At 39.6% G+C, this 15,153-nt stretch overlaps 1 long non-coding RNA gene across 2 annotated transcripts in view; it reads right to left on the reverse strand.

Annotated features, from left to right (window-relative positions):
- LOC125160883 (uncharacterized) overlaps positions 1 to 15,153 on the reverse strand; it is a 113,469-nt gene that overhangs the window by 47,995 nt on the left and 50,321 nt on the right. The window contains exons 2-3 of one of the 2 annotated variants that reach the window (XR_007150394.1): positions 1,688 to 1,834; positions 511 to 593 (exon numbers count right to left, since the gene is read on the reverse strand). The exons of the other annotated variant lie outside the window; for it this stretch is intronic. This is a non-coding gene — a long non-coding RNA (uncharacterized LOC125160883). The remainder of the gene's footprint in view (positions 1 to 510; positions 594 to 1,687; positions 1,835 to 15,153) is intronic. 2 annotated transcript variants of the gene reach the window in all.

Genomic DNA, 15,153 nt, shown 5'->3' on the forward strand with positions numbered 1-15,153 from the left:
TGAGGTGGAATTTTTTAGTGAAACAGAATGGGTTATGACCTTAAGACTAACTAGGAAAACTAGCTTAAAAGTACCTATTTTTATGGATTTTTTTCTACTTAAAAAAATGCATATCAAATAAAACCTCTCAACACTTGTCAGCTCTCCTGTGAACATACCATATAAATGGACTGGCACCGACTGCCAGGAAAAAGGAAAGGCCAAATTACTCTCTTCCACCCATGCTGTGAAGTTCAGAGAGAAATCTGTCCTAGACCCATACCATACAGATAGCATACAATGAGCCATTTAGCAAGAACTGAAGAATGGATAAAATTCTTCAGATTTCTCTGTACAATAGCAAAGATCTTATTTTCTTAGTCACCCTCTCAACTTAAAATGCATCTGGCTGGTTGTTCACAGCACAAAACAAAGGTGAGCATTTTCAACCCTAATTAGTAAGCTCTACTAATTCTGGCAACGAGAATTAATAACTCCAAAAGGCAAAGAAAGCTATGGCTGCAGGCTTACCTTGCTTCAGAAAAATCCACAGTGCAATCGGTGGCCAGTGCAATACTGAAGAGGTAGCATCAGTACCCACAGTAATCTAAAAACTAAAAAAGATTTAGAGTCCGCTTTGTACACCATTCTGGTAAACATGGAGCCATCAGGTAAACATTTATAATCGACTGAACGAATACACTGTTGGCCGGCCACTGAATTTTGTGAAGGCAGTAGCTTATGACGCAGGACCATCCGTCTACCATCCGTACTACCAGCCTGCTTTAGAAGGGATGGGAGAGGGTGGGAGGCAGGACAAAAGCAGGGGTAGAGGTGAAGTGCAAGGCTTAAAGACAAAGTAGGAGATGCTTGTCCTGCCACTGACCACCACCGACCAACGCTTATTTCTCAGTCGGACACTATATTTTCATTTAGTTGTTTGCTCTCTCTTCCTCAAACTCAAAATGGCAAACTCATCCTTCATTCTCCCAAATGTCTCCTCCCAAAGGGTTTTCCCACCTGTGTTCCCCTCAGAAGAGGGCAAAACACCTAACTGCACATGCTAGAAATTTGGGAGTGACCCAGTTCCATCCCCTATCAATCACCAAGTCCCGCTAAATCTACCTTTCAAATAACTTCAAAATGTTTCTCATTTTTTCCATCCCTACAACGGCCATCTAAATCAGGCCATACCTATCTTCTCTGACAACAACTTCCTAAATCATCTCCCTACCTCCCACTCTTACCCTTTCCAATACATTTTTTTTTTTGCATTCAAATCAATTTTTTTAATATATTTTTTTAAAGTAAGCTCTATGTCCAGTGTGGGGCTTGAACTCCCAACCCTGTGATCAAGACTCACATGGTCTGCTGACTGAGCCAGTCAGTCACCCCCAAAATCCATTTTTTGCACTGATTATGTCACACCCAAATTTAACACCTGACTTACAGAGCCATCATATGTCCTGCCCTCTTATTTTGACCTCAGTTTACCTCCCTTGTGTCACCTTGAGCCTCTCCTGCACATAAACATCAAAACACTTTAAGGCTGCCTGAGAACAGTGTGCTAGATCAAAACTTGGTACCCCTTGCATTTTCCCTTTCTCTTTGCCAGGAAGGATTGCTTCCTCATTTGCCCAATCAGCACCACCTTATCATCCTTCTTGCCCCACTAGGCAAACCCCTTTTTTCCAGAGCCTTCACTCACCTCCAGTGCCAGTGAACTGCTGTGGCACCCTGTGCACAACTTTCTGACAGCACTTGGGCTGAAAGCCGCTGTTTCTTCTATTAGACCGTGAGCTTCTGTGAGCTGGGTTCATTGTTCACCACTGACTGGGCCACGCACACCATAGGCCTTTGTAAATGATGGTTAAATGAATGAATCTAAGCATAATATCCATGATAGAATCCAACTAAATGCATTTTATACAACTCATGAATAGCCAAATGAAGTTTTCTAGCTACTTCAACTTATTACAATGGACTTAGGGTGTCCCAAACACACCAGATTAGAAGTCACTTATTAAAATGACAGAGATCTGGCTCTGAAAAAGAAAGAAACATACAAGAAACTGGTAAAAGTGTTTGAATTTGAAGGGGAGAGCTGGTGATTAGGACCAGGAATGGACTTGCTTTTCACCATATATGCTTTTGGTTTTGGATTTGCCTTTAAAAAAATTAAAAATATACACATTTAGGGGCGCCTGGGTGGGACTCAGTTAGTTAAGCTTCCAACTTCAGCTCAGGTCATGATCTCGTGGTTCACGAGTTCAAGCCCCGTGTTGGGCTCTGTGTTGACAGCTCAGAGCTTGGAGCCTGCAGCCTGCTTCGGATTCTGTGTCTCCCTCTCCCTCTGCCCCTCCCCTGCTAGTACTCTGTCTCTCTCTCTCAAAAATAAATAAAATATAAAAAAATTTTAAATACAGATTTATATATGTATATATATACACACACACATACGTACACATATATATGTTATATATGTTTTATATATTCATTTACTGAGAGAATACACGCACACACACACACACACACACAGCAATACTGATCACTTTCTCTAGAAAGGTGAATTGGGATTTGGGGAGAACAAAGTTGGGAAGAACACTTTTTAATGACATTCTTTTATGCTCTTTAGAATTTCGATGGGTGCCTAGGTGGTTCAGTCAGTTAAGATAGGACTTCAGCACTGCTCATGATCTCACAACCCATGGGTTCGAGCCCCGCATCAGGTTCTGTGCTGACAGCTCAGAGCCGGGAGCCTGCTTCGGATTCCGTGTCTCCCTCTCTCTCTGCCCCCTCCCTGCTTGCACCCTGTCTCCCTCTCAAAAATAAATAAACATGAAAAAAAATAGAATTTCCAATCATGTTGAATGACTTGGTCAAAATTTTTAAAATTTAAGCATAAATACAGATTTTTAGGGACCTCCCTAGAGGTTCTGATTCAGGAAACTGGAGGTAGGACCTGGAAATCTGCATTTTAAACGAACTCCCTAAGTAACACCTATGATCTAGAGACTTTAGGGAACAGGGTTAAGGTTGGACTTGACCTTGGAGACCACATAATCCAGTAATTGTCAAGTCTGGGCAGCATCCTTGATTGAATCAGGCTATTTGGGGAAGAGGCCAGGGAGACCAATATTTAAAGTGCCTCAGGTGATTCTGATACAGACACTGCTTGCAGCTTGTATTGAGACCACTGATCCAGTGCGATCAAACACTCAACAAATCCATGAATCTCCTCTCAGAAACAACTCTATCATTATGGTGGCCAGCCTCCAGGATAGCCCCCAATGATCCTCACTTCCTTTCATTTACACCCTTACGTGGTCCACTGCTGCATTGAACAGGGATGACCTAAATAACCAATAGGATACTGTGGAGCTGATGACTTCCAACGCTACTTTATAGAAGCTCTGTGTGGTTCTCTCTTGGATTTTCCACTCTGGAGAAGCTAGATACTATGTTTTGAGGACACATAAGAAGCCAAATGGTGAGCAAGTGAATCCTCTTGCCAACAGCCAGCACTGACTTACCAATTATACGAATAAACCATCTTGAAAGTGGATTTTCCAGCCCCAGTCAAACCTTCAAATGACTGCAGCATTGGCTGTCCTCTTAACTGTGAACTCGTAAGAGATCATGAGAGGAAATCAACAGGCTAAGGCACTCTTCAGCTCTAAACCCACTGAAACTGTGTGAACTAATAAACGTTTCTTATTGTTTTAAGTTTTGGGGGAAATTGTTACACAGCTTTAGGTAACTAATACAATCCATACTTTCCCATATGTGTTGTTCTTCCCAGTGGCCTTATTTCCATGTAATTGTCATCTCTCAACTGGCAAAAATTTTGTTGTCTTTTTTTCTAAGTCTGCAACTTAGGTGTTATAATATGATGTTTGCTTTTACAGGTAAAGTGTCAGTTTCAGAGTGCCAACATAGGACTTTCTGACTTGTGCAGTGCTACCTCTTAAGTACCGCTAATCAGCAGCATAAAGACTTGAAAGGTCCTCCTGTGGTTCTCTGAGGTTTGGCTTGAAGGGATGGGGGAACAAACATCAAGGGACCTTTTTTGTAGTGATGAAGATCCATGTTTGTCCATGGTGGGCCCAGTTCCAGTATTCGTCATGCCTACTGAAGCCTCCCTCTGGCCTTTCCCTAGGAACAGAGGGCAGGAGGACTGTAAGGGACTTTAGCTTTTGACAAGGAATTATAATGATGAGTACATTCACTGTATTCTGCTAAGCTGGAAGCTGACCTGAAAATATTGGTCTCTCTGTTGACAAAGAAGATGGGCACTTCATTTTCATCTAGCAAATTATATATGTGCAACATCACCAATATCAGAAAGAGTATTCCATGTTCCATCCCCCTGCAAGTCCTAGGTACACTTTGGAAGGAAGCCGGCATTCTCTCTCTCTCCTTGATACCACCTGCAAGAATCACATTCAATTTTACTAATGAATTATCACCGAACTCTTAAAACAAATATGTGTATTTGCCTTATGCCAGCTCTTCCTTTTTTCTGCCAGTTTCTGACAGTTATGGTCATTTGGTTTGATCAGAGTGAACACTTGAGTATTTAAAAATCCAAACCCTAAACACACTGGTGTGATTCTGGTTGCATATAAAAGCAAAGGTCCATTGGTGAAACATTAAACGGAATTAGGAGAATGTGGGATGTGTGTTGCTTTGTGTTGCCTAGCAATATGGTTAGGGCACAGGAATCACAGAGAGGATGAAATTCACACCCACAAGGAAATCACATTATTCATAAACACACACACACACTCACACACACAGGCATACACACACATCTGACATCTCTGGAAGAATGTTACAAACCATGAGTACAGAATTATAGTCACAAGTAGAATAGTCTTTGGAACGTTGTAGAATAAACATGCCGGCTGATCTGTTACTTATACTTCAATGTCTATCTGAGTATATCTATCATTAAAAGCAAAAAATATTGTATGCTTGTGAATGGACTTTACAACATCCCTCACAGACATGAGCTCTGTCAGTATTAAGTAAAACCTACATTTTTAGAATGGATATATTAATGTGTAAAATTATAGGAAGAAATACTTAATATATAGAAAAATGTTAACCTCTTCGTTCATCCTTATTTCAAAAATTGAGATTTGCCATTCATTTTCAGAAGACTGAAGTGTGATAGTAAAAAGCATGATCATTAAAACCAGATACTTGATTTCAAATTCCAACTCTGTCTTCTGCAATGTTATGTAACGTCCCTCAACCTAACTTTCCTCATCTGTGAATCAGAAATATAGTAATATTTGACTTGTAGGGCCATTGTGAGGATTAAAATAAGGGAATCCACGTTAGGGACAGAGACAGAGCATGGCACTCCAAATACAGAAGCTTTTCTTCTTATTATTACTATTATTATGCAAAAGACCTCTTGACTGCCTTCTAAGAAATACAGAGACTACCATTTAAGCCAAGCAATGGGATCATTAGAGTTTTGCCTGTAAAAAGGCTATTTGGTTGCCAGGAAGAGAAGGTTATGGCTTCCAGTCTTTTCCCTGCTTGAAAGGAGAGGTGAGAAGGCACCCTACTCTCTCCTTTCCTAGCCCAATCAGTGCTTCTTCCAAAGTCAGAGAGCCTACTAACTCAGTTCTAAGGCTGAGAAGCAAGATAAAAAAGATGAGAACCTTTAGTGGCCGCTCACTAAAGGAAAAACTACCCTATGGCTACACAGCCCAGTGTCTTCCCAGCTCCAGGCTGCCCTCCCAGAACAACTTAGTCGTCCATCCCGTATCCTCCCAGGTTACAAATCTGGAAGTCCTCTGAGAACTTCCTTCTTCTTTCCAGCTGACCTTGGAAATGTTCTCAGTTCTCGGTAGAGCTGGGATTTCCTGGAGACAGACTGCTTTCCCAGGCTATTGTTGAGGGGAGCTGGCAGGTGACAGCAGGGGGGAGGCATCAGCCAGCTCCTTTGCATGAGCTGTAAACTCCAGTCCCCAGCAGCATTTGTCCCTTAAGATCTAGGTGAGAAAGAAGAGAATAGCTGAGCTGCCAGCCTTCCCCTGGGGAGAGGTAGGCAATTAGCACAGCACCTTGAGAAGCACTGAGTAAAAACATGTGTACCCTACCAGGCAGAAGATGAACAGTGAGTGATGTGTGAGAACGAGAAAATTATATGGATTCTATTTTAAGGTTAAAACGTGAATCAAGAAACAACTTTAAAAAGATTTTAATTTATTCTTAATATCTTTCTACTTGTATGAATTTGGGAATGGGTTTTTTTCCCCCTTTCCACTATTTTGAACAGAATTAAATTACAAGGGCTATGGTTACTTATCATGGTTTAGAATATTCCATGTATTTAGCTAAATATAAATTTTTTCTTTGGTTTTTAAAAGTCCTTGAAACAACAATCAGAAAATAAAAGTGAAGAAAGGACTCCATTTGCATTAGCAACAAAAAGATTAAATTCCCAGGAAAAAACCTGAGAAGTGAAGAGCTGTACGAAGAAGACTTTTCAAGTTACCGAGGGTCAAAAAGAACACTTGAACAAATCAGAGAATATTTATGTTTTTATATAAAAAAGACTTTATAGGGGCGCCTGGGTGGCTCAGTCGGTTGAGCGTCCGACTACGGCTCAAGTCATGATCTCACGGTCCGTGAGTTCGAGCCCCGCATCGGGCTCCGTGCTGACAGCTCAGAGCCTGGAGCCTGTTTCAGATTCTGTGTCTCCCTCACTCTGCCCCTTTCCCGCTCATGCTCTGTCTCTCTCTTCTCAAAAATAAATAAACGTTAAAAATATATATAAAATGAAAAAAAATAAATAAAAAAGACTTTATAGGAGCGCCTGGGTGGCTCAGTTAGTTAAACATCTGACTTTGGCTCAGGTCATGATCTTACGGTTCATGAGTTCGATCCCTGCATCAGGCTCTGTGCTGACAGCTCAGAGCCTGGAACCTGCTTCGTGGATTCTGTGTCTCCCTCTCTCTCTGCTCCTCCCCTGCTCACATTCTGTCTCTCTCTCTCCCACCCTCTCTCTCCCAAAAGTAAACATTAAAAAAATTTTTTTAAAGACTTTATAAAGATGTCAATTCTCCCTAAATTATCTCTAAATGTAAACATATATATCGATGTTAAAAAGTTTTTAGGAAATGATATACACTTACTATAACATTAATATGAAGAAATAAACATGCCAAAGTATGCAGGAAAATCCACCCCCCCCCCAAAAAAAACAAGGGTTAACCTAGCTGCATTAAGTACTAAAATGTAAAGCTGTAATAATTGAAAAGGCATGCTACATGCATAGACAGTAGCTCGATGGAACAGAAATGCACTCAAATACAAAAGAAATTTAGTATATAATAAAATGATATCATTCAATACATGGTGTTCAAGCAATTGAATAGCTCTCTGGGGGGAAAATATTAAAGTTGGATTCAGACCTTGCATCTTTCACCATGATAAATTCCAAATGGATTAACATTTTTAGAAATAAAGAAGGAGAAAGAAAATTCTGAGTATGGCAGAATAAATTGTTAGGCAACTTTTTATGTACTCTTGGAATAGGGTAAGCCCTTTGAAGTATAGAATAAAAGCCAGAATCCATTTAAAAAATTGAAATATACACGAAACCTAACACTTCTATATGGCAAAACAACAACAACAAAACATTGGCAAAATTGAAAGACAAAAAAATAAACAAAAAAAACTGCAATTCATATAACAGACAAAGGATTCCTACAAACTAATAAGAAAAAAGATCAACATTTCAATAAAAAAAGACAGTCTGCAGAAAAAGAAATAAATAGAAGGAAGTTCCAGGTCACTCGAAACAAGATATCATTTTCACATGTCAGATTGGGTAAACTCAAGTAAAATTCGCTGTTGAAACAAGCATGGTAAACAAGCACTCCAATTTTACTGCTGAAAGTTTAAATTGGCACAATACTATCATGGCAATTTGGCACTAGATATCACAATCATAAGCTTACCTATATTAAAAAAAATTTTTTTTTCAACGTTTATTTATTTTGGGGACAGAGAGAGACAGAGCATGAACGGGAGAGGGGCAGAGAGACAGGGAGACACAGAATCGGAAACAGGCTCCAGGCCATCAGCCCAGAGCCTGATGCGGGGCTCGAACTCACGGACCGCGAGATCGTGACCTGGCTGAAGACGGACGCTTAACCGACTGCGCCACCCAGGCGCCCCAGCTTACCTATATTTTAATGCAGCAATCTCACTTCAGTGATTTATCCTATATGTGTGCTCAAACATGTGTTAAATAATGTGGGTACTAAGTTATTTGACACACAGTTTTCTGTAGTAGCAAAAGATTCGGAACTTTCTAAAAGAAAGATTAGGAACAATCTAATCTAAAGATTAGCAACAATTTAAATGTTTACCAACAGGAAATTTGTTAAACTGGGTTACATCTCTACAATGGAACATTATGCAGCTGTTAAAAAGGATGAGAAAGCTCTTCATGAACTGATGTAAAACGATTTCCATGGCCTATTGCAAAGTAAAAAGTAAACCAGAAACTGCAGTCATCAGTTATCTCCAGAAAAGAAACAACTAGAAAAGAGATTTTTCTCTGCACATCCCTTTATCTTTGGAAATGTGAACGCTGTGAGGGCATTACTGAGTCTAGAAATAGATAAATAACAATTACAGTTTTTAAAAAGCCCTTGTCACTTTGATTGTTTTTAATGTAAACAGTTCAGTATTTTCTTTGGTATTTAATTTGGTATTTTGACAGTCTTGCTACAGTGGATAGCTAAAGATCTTATGGGACTTTCATGTAACCTTTGTTTTTGTGGAATTGGATTTTAAATATAAATCTTCCAAGCAAGGAGAATGCCAAATAAAGCCTATTTCTTCCAAATGTGCAATTTTCTACTGTGCTATTCCCTGATTTAATGTTTCAGATTAGAGTTGTTTCGTAGAAGGCAGAATTCTAAGATGGTTTCCACATTCACTTGAGTTTTGTTAGAACACAGTTGTTCACCTTTACCTATTGTCTATAGCTGCTTTCCTGCTACAACACAGAGCTGAGTACTCACAAGAAGCCACATGGCCCCCAAAACCTACAGTCTTTACTATTTTTTCCTTTACAGGAAATGTTTGCCAACCCTTGGTTTAAACCATTTTAAGTTGGGTCTCCTATTTTTTTCAGCTTAAGAACATTTGCACAACATTCTGATGAATGTGAATTTCATTCTGATGAAAAGTGAAATAACATGAAACCAAAACTGATAATAATGACTCTGCATATTTCTAATTAAATCATTATTATAGTATACCATAGATACATAAAAGTTTACAAATCACTATTGTACTGCTCAGTGCTCTGTAACCATCGCCAGATTACGGGACTTCCCTTAAGGAACTATATCCCCTACCCCAAAGAACCCCACCATTCAGATTTCCATCAGAATACAAAATGTAGACTAATTTTAACTGTTTATGGACTTCATGTAAACAGATTCATTAGTATGTGTTCTTTTGTGTCTGACTTCTTTTGCTCAGCATTTTCTTTGAAATTCTTCTATGTTGTGTATATTAGGAGCTCATTCTTTCTCCCTGCTATGTAACATTCCCCTTTATAAGGATGCCACAGTTTATTTATCCACTCTACAGTTGATAGACATTTGGGTCATCTCTAATTTTTGACTAGTAAGACCAGTGCTGCTGTGAATAATGTAATTCTTTGGTGCACACATACACACTTATATATCACTCAGAGGTTATATACATATAAGTGTATATAACTTACACATTGTTGAGTGGAATGGTGGGTCATCCATATGTAATTTTTACTATGGATGTGCAAGTGATTCAGTGTCAGAAAATGCATAGTTCCACTGAACAGAAATTTGGTCTTCTTCCCATTTTACTTTAACATAGAGAGTAATTCAGCAGAGTATCAGGCTTGAAAGACCACATGCAACCAGACGAATAAATATGAGCTGAAAAATTAAAACAATTACCAACAAGCTTACTTCCCCTCCAAACCCACACCATTACTTTAAGGAAGTTGCAAGCTGCCATCTTAGAGACTAATTGTTTAAGCAGGTGAATTCAAATCAATGTTCCTTTGGAACGTTTGGAAGGCTCAAATGGCCTTGGCATGCTGCTGAGTCAGAGAGGTACGTTTTCTTTCCCTTGAGGAAAAAGTGATGAAAGTTATAAGTGGCAGGGAGCATCAGTGGATGAGAGCTCCAAAAAATAAGAAAGGTAGAACCATGGCAGTCACATTCCAGCTAAACTTCCTATTTAGCCGTCCTATTATAAAGAAAAGCCACATAAAATCAAGATTTCATCAGAGGGCACGTTCTCCTATTCCAGCCACCTCCAACTGGTACTTCTGTCTTTTTTGCTCCCTTCTTTATTCAGGCAGCATTCTCCAAGGGCCCGAAAACAGTGGACCTAAGATTTTCACCTAGCAGCACCCAAGGATTGCATCAATAGCAATCAAGATTCTTATACATACCAGGAAAATTAAGAGAACCAAGAGTCTACACAGGCAATCAGGAGACCGATTATTAGGCATGAACATTTGATTGAAGTTCTTTTTCCACTCGCTGTTATTATCAAACCAGTAGAGAAGATTCAATCTGATAATTATCAGGATGAGTCAACAGTAGCCACAGAGTGCTAGGGTCAAACTCAGGGCTTCGTGGTTTTGAGCTATTGTCCTCCCAACAAGATAGCAAATTGCAAGTTGAACTATTTTGGCCTGTCTCTCCAGTTTAGCCAACTATAAAGTAAAAGATTCCCTTAAGAAAGGAAGAGAGAGAGACAGCAAGAAAGAGGAAGGGAGGGAGTGAGAGGGAAGAAGGAGTGGGGATAGGGGAAGGCAAGAATACTAAGAAATATCTCACCACCCAAAGTTTCCAGAGCAGTGCAGAGCATGTCTGGTATCCCCAGTGGTCTGCTCCAGAAGCTGCATATCTCAGGGCTGCTTCTTCAGCTTTTTAGGAAATTTAGTATCTCCCTTGGCCTCTAAGGGCCAGTGACAGACCATTAGCTATGAGGCAGCCTTTCCAGCAGGGTAGATGCTACTGCCACTGTCCCTCTCTAGGACGGACTGTGAAAGTCTGAAGAGACGGGTGCCTAGGTGGCTCAGTTGCTTAAGCATCCAACTTCAGCTCAGGTCATGATCTCATGGTCCGTGAGTTCGAGCCCCTTTCAAGCCCTGTGTTGGGCTCAGAGCTGACAGCTCAGAGCCTGCAGTCTGCTTTGGATTCTTGAGTCGCCCCCTCTCTCTGCCCCTCCCCAGCTTGTGCTCTCTCTCTTAATAATAAATAAATAAACTTAAAAAAAAAGTCTGAAGAGAAAAAGAAGTGGAGAAAGGGATGTTTTTCCCTCTGCAACTTTGTAACTGAATAATACGCAGGAGAACTGAGTGGAACATCCTAAGCTTTGGAGTACAGATATAGCAGCCATATGTAGCCACCCTGTCTAGGGCGGTATTGTCTGATTTTCAATATTCTCTCCCACCAAAATAATTTGTCTCCTGATTTTAATTTAGAAAATACAGTCACAGAATTCTACTGGTAGTTTACATGTACCTTCAGCAGTCTGTGGGTTCTGTACAATTCATAGGTAATCCCTTCTATTTTGCAAAGCTCTTGGCTCAGAAGCTGCAAACTGTGTCCTCTTTTAATTTTGAAGAATCTCATTTTTTCACCTAAACTCTTGAAAGAGAACTTCTCCCCAACTCCCTCCCCCAGTTTTCAGGAGCACTTATCTTGAAAGCTTTTTGCAGACATTTATTACTCTTTGTCACACTCCTATGAGGTGGCTAAGATCTGTTATCCCCATTTTATTGCCAAGGAAGCTGAGATAGTGAGAAGTTGAGTGGTTTGCCGAAGGTCACGCACTGAGTCAAGGGCAAACTCAGAACTCCATGTTCCGTGTTCCTGGTGGCCTCACCAACCTGGGCTGCCTCGCCTCTATTTGAACTGCCTTGAAAACAGGCTTTCAAGAATTCTGATGAGTAGACTGAAACTCTGCTTGCTTTTTTAATGGCGACTTGGTAACTGCATATACTAATGTTATTATTCATGGCCTACAGACAAAAGCCATTCATTTACTAGATGCACCAGGCCTAAGAGGGACTATCTCCTTCCTTTTCACGGATTATCAAAAAACAGTTCCCTGTGACCCTAACAGAGTACAGTAATAGCAGAAACCAAAGTAAAAATATGAATTGTCCTTTGGGTCTCTAAGAGAATGAATTTCTCCATTCCACACAAACTCCTTATCACAGCCTCTGTCACACAACACTTACCTTCACTTTCCATTCTGGTAGGCCACCTTCAGCCACCTAAGTGCTTCTGAGAGTGGATCACCCACTGGTTACAGAAACACCCCTGCATTCTGGTCTCTCCGATTCCCTCTTCATCCCCCCACCAGTATCCTTCAAAATCTTCTATTGTCTTCAAGGTTCATTTTAAGAATCACCCTCCTAAGAGGCCACTCCCTATTTTCCCACCAACCCTGGGACCTGTTCCTTTGAAGCCCTTATCTGACATCATCTTCTTTCAAGGTCTATCTTACTTACTAGCCTTATGCCCTGGATGTGTAGATTATAAACTACTTACAGGCACAGAAGGTTTTATTCATCTTTACACATGATCTGAGATGGAAAGCGCAGTTCACCTCATAGAATTTGGAACTGCTTATTACTACAGGTAAAAATCTGTAAAAGACAGATTAGGAAACATTTTGGACTCTGCCAACTATGAATAGTCACTGTTGATTCTTCTTTGCTTTGTTACACCCTTTAAAAACATAAAAACAGGGACACTTGGGTGGCTCAGTCGGTTAAGCGTCCGTCTTAGGCTCAGGGCATGATCTCGCGGTTCGTGAGTTCAAGCCCCGCATGGGGCTCTGTGCTGACAGCTCAGAGCCTGGAGCCTATTTCAGACTCTGTGTCTCCCTTTCTTTCTGACCCTACCCTGCTCGCTCTGTCTCTCTCTGTCTCAAAAAATAAATAAACATTAAAAAAACTTTTTTGAAATAAGTAAAATAAAAACATAAAAACATAAAAACAAACATCCTTAGCTCCCAGGTGAGTTGGCAGACCATAATTTGCCTGACCCTGGCTTAGTAATTATTTCTTGCATTATCATCAATGGTCTTAATCATGTTGGAAATTGCTTGTTTTGTATTTATAAACATTTTGCATAATTGATCATTTTTCTACTGGTGATAAAATGACAGTAATTGTAAGGGAAAACCCTTTCTTACAGTTTTCTAATATTGTGAAAGATCAGTGGTGCACAGAGCCCCAGTACATTTCTATATGCTGAACTCTTTGTACTTTTAAGTGAAATTCCATATTACGGTATCTATATTTGTGTTATTTTAAAAGTCCAAACAGTTAAAACCTGGATTGAATCCAGCATTTATGTATGTGGAAGCATGAACTTGCAAAATCCATGCGTACATCTTTTTGCGTCATTAAAGGGCCAAATTCCATCACCTTTACAGAAATTCTGCCAGAGCTATTGAGGCCTCCTGGCTTTCTTAGGAAGCAGGATAATAAAATGAGCTCTGTAACACTGATAGGATTGTTTTTTTTTAAGGTATTGCAAAATGTTTCATTTGTCCTGTCAATGATTGCTCTGAAGTAGGATCTTGGACAAGTTAATATTTATAATGCCTGAAACTCTAGAAAGAACAAAGAAATGGTCCCTTTCAAGTCTCACTGACCTGGGTTACAGTTTAGTGCCCACACGATACCACCCTCACCACCTCCCCGGCCCCAGGAAAACTGCAAAGTAATAAGCATTAATTGTTTAGTCATTTCCTGCGTCACGTTCGTCAGACATCATAGTCTTCCCCTATTAACATATCTAACCAAGTTACAGTTCAAACAGCCGGTTTCCATATCAGCAGCTGTTTGGTTTAATATCTTTTCAGCAAAGGTGCCATAGGGAGCCTTGCAAAAACCCTCATGTTAATACTTCAGCCTGTTCTCCTGAGGAGATCCAACTGAGAATAGTGTCCTGGTAATTTGCCAGAGTGTGTGAGTCCTGAAACTTTGACATAGGAAATTCTCGTAAAGATGTCACATCTGAAAACCCTTGAACTTCAGCGAAATGTAACTGTGTGTTGGAGGGCATGTCATAATTTTATTGGTGTGCTGGAGTTAGTCCGTCCTGGGAGAGGGCATACACACTATAATGGATGGTTGCTCAGCCTGTATGAAAAAAAGGGTCTGCTGAAGTGTGATAGTCCCAGCTTCGAAGACACGCTTAAGAAGCCAGTTGACTTCTCCCTTTTGACAGCGAAGCCATAATATTTCAAATAGCTAGGTGTTTCTAGCTAATGTTTCTGTTAGCTAGGCAACCAATTAAGGAAGCTGAAAACAGCAAGAAGAAAGGTCCAAAATTATCTTATAATAATACTCTTCAAAATTAGAGCTATTTAACACATAATAAAAATACATGGGCTAAAACAATAGAGAATTTTATTAAAAATAGGCTTGTCCTCTAAAAGTGAAGCTGATCTATGGTAAATTTTTAAAATATCTTTGTCTCATTAAAAGATAGTGGGTTTTCATGGTAGAAATAGCCATAATTAAAAAATATATATCATTTGATATTTGCTTATATTTTACATTTAGAAAATAACATTTGCTATATTTAAAACGGCTTTTGAAGATGGAAAATACAATAAGCAGACATTGGGTATCCTCTACAGTTTGTACTATCCTGGTGAATTACTATTTCCTATTCAATTGTTGGTTTTCTGCTATGTTTGTTCCATATCCTTTGGAAGTAGGTGAGAAGAAACAGTAGAAAATAGTCTCTTTGGTTTTTAACTCTTAGCCTGGATGTGACTGTATTCAGAGTCTATTAGGTTGAGTCTTAGGAAATTGCCACTTATTTAAGTCAAAAATTATCAAATATTGGCAATTTCATAAGTGGCTGCTGGCTACCTCCTCTGTATTTCTCCTTTGTAACTGTTTTTGACTCGTCAGTTGGTCGTGGGTAAATGAAGAGTTACAGGATAAAAATTTATTCTTACAAAATAGACAGGATCATAGGTAATGATAGATAATAGATAAAAGATGAAAACAGAAAATTATAGATAATAATACATAGATGCTAGATAGATAATAACGCATGACAGGATACAGAAGCATATTTTATCCCTGCCAAT

The sequence above is a fragment of the Prionailurus viverrinus genome, chromosome A2, assembly GCF_022837055.1.
Source record: "Prionailurus viverrinus isolate Anna chromosome A2, UM_Priviv_1.0, whole genome shotgun sequence".
In the NCBI taxonomy this organism is placed as follows: domain Eukaryota; kingdom Metazoa; phylum Chordata; class Mammalia; order Carnivora; family Felidae; genus Prionailurus; species Prionailurus viverrinus.